General features: G+C 29.1%; 1 long non-coding RNA gene across 1 annotated transcript; it reads right to left on the bottom strand.

The window, feature by feature from the left end:
* Positions 1-386: 386 nt before the first annotated feature.
* LOC139503044 (uncharacterized) lies at positions 387-6,229 on the bottom strand. Its single transcript, XR_011659014.1, has 2 exons — positions 5,986-6,229; positions 387-1,276 (listed from the first exon to the last, which is right to left on the bottom strand). It is a non-coding gene; the product is annotated as an uncharacterized lncRNA (long non-coding RNA).
* Between the last annotated feature and the right edge of the window lie 231 nt (positions 6,230-6,460).

The raw sequence follows: 6,460 nt of genomic DNA, 5'->3' as shown, positions 1-6,460 counted from the left end.
ATCATGCTTATTGGCAATCATACCAGTGTAACCACATCTTCTTTTTTTATATCATACATGTATACAAAAAATTTATCCAATTACAAAATGTACATGTACTTGTATAAGAGAGCATCTCACTGTTATAAAAACAGTATTTTTTTACAAGTAGTCACTAAACAATGAAATGAGGTCAGGTGCAATGGACATATAATGACAGGCTGAAACTTCATAACATATTAGCTATCTGAATACCGACAAGATAAGAAGCATCCAGCTCTTTTAGCTTTTAAAATGTAAAGCTTTATAAAAAAGTTTACGTCATCAGCCCAAGATTGTAATACCTATGTCCTGCATACAATCAACTTTAAATGACTTTTGTGGAAGGCAAGACAATAAAATGATACTTTGAAGTACATGTATTGTTTAATATTTTTGACTAGTATAAAATGCCAGTTTCAGAATGAACATTAATTTAGATGATAGATTATATTTATATACTGTATGTACATTCAGATCGCGACTCTTATATATAAGTACAGCAAGCAGTCATTTGACATCAACCAACGTCCATGCAAGGGCTGTAAATGCAGTCAAGGTCATTAAAAACTTCCGTCATCATGACACTTACCAATAGTGACCGACCACGACAGACCCTCATGGGTAATCAAGGTTGTGTAACACCCCCTGGTGGTACATATAGCTAACAATAGGAATGCAAGCATTTACTTCTATAAATTTCACACAAACCAGATATTCTCAATATCCAAATTCATATAAATTTATTATCCAAGGTATTCATGAATTCAGATATGATGCACTATTGATATTCACTGAAACTGATTTTTTTATTAATCCAATTTTCTATTTTTGAATAACTATCCAAGGTATTTCATAGAATTCAAATTTGATGCACTATGATATTAATATTCCCAGAAAACTTTGAATTCTCTTAATTCCAAATTATTATTTCAATTTCAAATAAATTAATTATCGAAGGTATTCACTGTCATCAAATAATGTATATAGTCTTTCTTTCAAATTGTAAGTTTGCTATTTGTACAATGCACAATTTTCTTCTTGTCCAATTTGATATGAAATCCCAACAACATCATGGCATATTGCTGTAAGCCCTATTTGTTATTTCCAACAACAATAAGTCCATTAGTCCACTGTTACACAATTTACATCTACAGGTATGCGAGATACTTATTGTCACCTATACATGCTATATGTATTTCCTTTTTTTGCTGGCTTCATAATCTGGCTGGGAATCATGCTCAAACCAATGTGAATTCTACAAACGAAAAAACATAAATTAAGAATAAAGTATTGAAACTTATCTAATATTGTATAATTACATGTATCATGATTATTATTACTTAATAATTCTTTAAATTTATACATGTATAGAAGATAATACTCATGTATAAATACTAGAGATCATAATTTTCTTGAATTTAGTTCTATGATGTACACAAATGAATTTATGAGACTTATACAATTGAATTTATATGTCCTGTATGAGAAGAATAAAACCCTTTTTGGGGGGTTCTATTTCAAAAAAATATGTTCTCTCTTTCTACATTAATGATTTCTTAAGTGTGTCACTTCATTGAAGGGTTACTGTTTAATTGAGGCTAGCACTATACAACATGTACAAGATTGTTTTAATCAATTATTAAAAGCCAGACAAAGTTATTTCACTGTAAAACATAACAGGTGATTTCTGTGTAAATCAAGAAATGTAGAATCTTTGTTCAAAGGTTAACCCTTTCTTTAATTTAAACATTTTTAGCCGGTACGTCTAAACACTGCTAAGGACTCCTTAGTGCACTAAGGACTATACAATGCCACTAAGGACTAGAAGGAGTGCTGTTGTGTGTATTATTTTTACATAGTATGTTAGAGATTGATATTTCATGCATAAATTTCTAATTTTATAGAAAAATAATCATAAATAAACAAAATATTCAACAGTATTTAGGCAGTGCCCGTTTTTCTTTGATATGTCGAAAATCAATGAACCGTTTGACACGTGCCAAATGACAAAACAATTCATTAAACAATCATAATCTTTTTATTTTAGGTAATAAACAATTGTATCTAAAAAATGTATGCTTAATATTTATAATTAAATGTGTTGTTCTTATGAAAAATGATTACAGAACAAATAATTTTGTTTTTGTTTTACTTCTTTCCCGACAAAGTTATTTGCCACAGGTGCACGACTTTGATGTGCGCCTACTAAATGACTAATAAGTTAGAGTGTGGTCAGCTTGTTATGTAAGAGATATGAAGACAAAATAAATATATATATTGATAAGTGTTTTGTTTTTATTTTAATTTCGACAAAGATGCGTGTATATATACAAATGGTTTCACTAAAACAATACGATGGAATTGAGAGAGAGAGAAAATTATGTGTCGTTCTTGGGGTTTATCCAAACCACTAGTTTTCAACCAGCTTGATATTTGTTTACAAAGGCTCCATACGGCACTTATTTGTTTGTATATTTCGACATTTTATTATTCTTCTAAAAGTAAAAGAAGTTAAATAAATCATTTCCCGATTTTAAGTCAGATTAAGTTTCATTTTCAAATATATAAAAGAGACAAATGTTTTAAAAATGTTCCACAGTTTTTAGTACAGTATTCACGAATTTTTTTTCAGTATGTGTAAATTTAGAGCTAAAGATATAATTCTGACAGAGAAAGAGAATGCTTCGTATGAATGCCTTGAAAATATGCCTTTACCACATGATGTGTAAATAATTATTTTTTGTAATGCAATATAATCAGAATATTTAAACCTAAATATATCACGCGAAAAAAAGAAAAAACCGACAGAAATATTTTCAACTAAAGAAGAACAAGTATCACAGGCACTTGTCTCAGAAAAGGTATATAGGAATTTTTTTTCTGAGACAAATGCCTGTGGCAAGTACGTCAGAAGGAAATCCGATTTGTATTGTTTTTAACAAATTGTCTGCTTAACATATCGTACGAAATAATTTATAAAATAATGACTATGTGCTATGCGCTTTACTCACTGTTGAAGGCCCGAAATATATTACTCAAACGGGTCATATATGAACTTAGTGTGTTGCATGTAGTAAAAATGCATTATCTTATTGGTTTCGTTTTGTCCAGTTATACATTTCTTAAAATGTCTTCATATATGAAAATAAATTTTGAACAGTGCACCATAAGAAACAAACTAAAGTGTTCCAGCTCCAATCCAGTCTATTGTTCAAACGCATGTCCGTCGTCGCCTGTCACCACATTAAAGCACGCTTGCAAGAAAAAATAAACAGAATAGAGATACGGGTACAAAACACATTATAGATAATGTGTCCGACCACCTGAAAAATAAAATTGGTTCAAGAGACAAAGAACGCTACGAAATATTAGATTAATTTTTCGGTACTACCGGGCTTATCACAGCCCAATAACAAGATGAATTTAATGAAAACGCAACAAGCATCTGCCGGTTATCCAAACTTCAACACGCACTTTAAAAAAAATATATATAAATGTGAATTAAATATCTATAAAAATTTGTATTTCAGTCACTTATTAATATGAACATCAAATAAAAATCCGACATTAGAAATATTTCTCTGGTGACAAATTTATTATTTACAAGAAATATACACTTGAGAAAATACTTCTTCATTCAGATTTTTTTGTTAATAAAATTTCAACAACAATTCATTTATTAGTATCCAACTTTACCAAAAGGATTCCCGTCTAATCAATTAATATGTAATTTGACACGTGTCAAACGGTTCATGGATTTTCGGCATATCAAAGAAAAACAGGCACGTGTCTAAATAATGTTGAATATCTCCTTAATTTATTATTATTTTTCTATAAAATTTGAAATTTATGCATTAAATATCAATTTGTACCGTAATATGAAAAGAAATTGCATGTAACAGCTCTCCATCTAGTTCTTAGTGGCATGTTATCAGTCCTTAGTGCACTAAGGACTCCTTAGCAGTGTTTAGACACACCCATTTTTAGCAACCTAAAAAAGCTAGTATTTCCTTCTTATGATTAGCAGTAAACTTTGAGTTTAATTTGACATCTTAAATGTTACCCAGCATACTTTTTACTAATTAAAGCTTGTATTAAATAATGCTTTGTAGTTTATTTAACCAGATAACATATTTTCTTTATTTTATATTAGTTATTTACCCATTTTTATGTTGATAAATCAATACTTGGCTGCATGACTTAGACATGTTAGATAAACTTTTAAAACTTTTAATATAATATCCAAAATAAAAGATTATATCCTGTTGTTTCATATTTTTCATAATTTTAAATTACTTTCAATTATAAATTCATCCACAATTTGAAAAGGACATTTAAAATTTATTAATATCATTATATAAAATCATCTTCAATACCTATGACATTTTAATTTTCATCCCTCAAGGCAATAAACTCATGAAACTGTTGTGTCTTAATCTGTTTATTACATATAACATGTATATAAGAAGTCCTGATAATTAACTTTTCAGTGTTAACATCCTGATTATTACCTTTTCTAATATCACATTAACATGGTCATGAATTCAGGCTCAGTAAATATATTTTTAAAATTATTTATTTTGAAGTTAAATTAAACATGTAAAACATGTTTAGTATGTTTTAAACCAAATTGATCTGAGCATGGAAGTAATATTTAAATATTACTTCCATGTGAGACATACCATGTAGTTAATTAAGTTAATTTTTGTAATTCAATATCTATAAAATTCATAAAATGCTTAAGTTTAGGCCATTGTTTACATAACATAATATGCTTACAGATAGATTTTTTGTATCCTCCCACATACATGACGTACTGAATGTTTCAACATATGAAATTAAATATAAATAAAATATTTTAGTAATTTGGAAAAGGCAAAATACATGTATCTGAAATCAGATGTGATTATACACGATGAAAGGAGATGTGGAATATTCATGTATATATCAATGATACAGCAACCAAACAATGAAGTAGTCAAAGCACAATTTAACACATGTAGAAAAATATGACTGTTGAATGGAAAGTCCTTTAACAGTGGAATAAATTAAAAGACACTTGAAATATGTTTAAAAGGAGATGATTGGTATATATATATATATATGCAAGAGACAGCAGCCCCAAGAACAAAACAAGTTAAAAGGCATAATTGAATTTTGACTTAAAGTTAAGGCCAAACTGATTTGATTAATAGTTCTTTTGATTGATAATATAAGACATGCTTTAGAATTATAAAATATATCCATGTTTTGTAAATCATGACTCAGAAATTATCTAAAAAATATACTCAAACATGCTAGTTTCACATTTTACACATAAATATTTACTTTGTCATAATATTCAACTTGAATTTTCTCAATTTAAAAAAAATCCAGTTAGAAATATTTCAAGCAAATTTAGGATGAGTCATGCAGTTTTCAATACATTAACATACAAGTCAGGACAGGAGCCTGTAATTCAGTGGTTGTCGTTCGTTAATGTGCTACATATTTGTTTTTCCTTCATTTTTTTTATATAAATAAGGCTGTTAGTTTTCTTGTTTGAATTGTTTTTCATTGTCTTATCAAACTAAATGTACCCTTTCAAATGCAATTGATCTTCTAGTCCAAATAATTATGACGTCTTGTGTCGAAGTAAGGCGTCAAAGAAAAATATTATAATAGCCTTTCAAGACGTCATAATTATTTGGACTATTGATCTTCCAAAAAAAGGGGGGTTACAATCCCGGGAACAATTTTTACAAGCCCAAATTCTTACTTTGCTTTTGAACATGCTACTATATATATACATAGAAAGATGTGTAATATGCACGAGTGAGGTGATATAGAGAAACCGATATAGAACGTCGATTCATACCTGAAGCATGAGGGTAGGCACGAAATGTGCACATTTTCGCTTCAAAATCGTGGATCCATGATTATTCTGATAGACATAGCTTTAAAACATTGTTCATTTATACTCACCGATTGAAATTTCCAGGTCATCCGTTATATTGTATGTAGTTTCCCTTCTGCATATCTACCATGGCATGTCTACGATTTTTTGTAAAGTTTGCAGACCCGCTATTTCTGCCGACAAGGGTACAATAACGTCAAATCGTTTACGGGTGAAGAATATGATTTCCGTTTTTAATAAAACTTGACAGATTTGATTTATTATCGTCGGGAAATGTCCCTAATGGATAGCAATTAAAATTAATCAGCTTTATTATTCTGTATGATATATATGTAACTTAGTCATATTCTTTTAAATTTACTTCAGCTAGTACCCCGACGTAGCAATTTGAAATTAAGACAATTAAATCAATCTTCTGCAATAATATTTTAATTCTATTTTTAAACGAAGGCTTTTGGTATAAAACAAGTTATAAATAAAAGACTCTTGAATAGACTGAATAAAAAATAAAGATAAACCGTCAAACGCACAAATGCACAAGTC

Source organism: Mytilus edulis, chromosome 14 (assembly GCF_963676685.1).
Source record: "Mytilus edulis chromosome 14, xbMytEdul2.2, whole genome shotgun sequence".
NCBI classification, from domain to species: domain Eukaryota; kingdom Metazoa; phylum Mollusca; class Bivalvia; order Mytilida; family Mytilidae; genus Mytilus; species Mytilus edulis.
The sequence above is the reverse complement of the archived record's forward strand: the minus strand, read 5'-3'. Positions and strand labels throughout refer to the sequence as shown.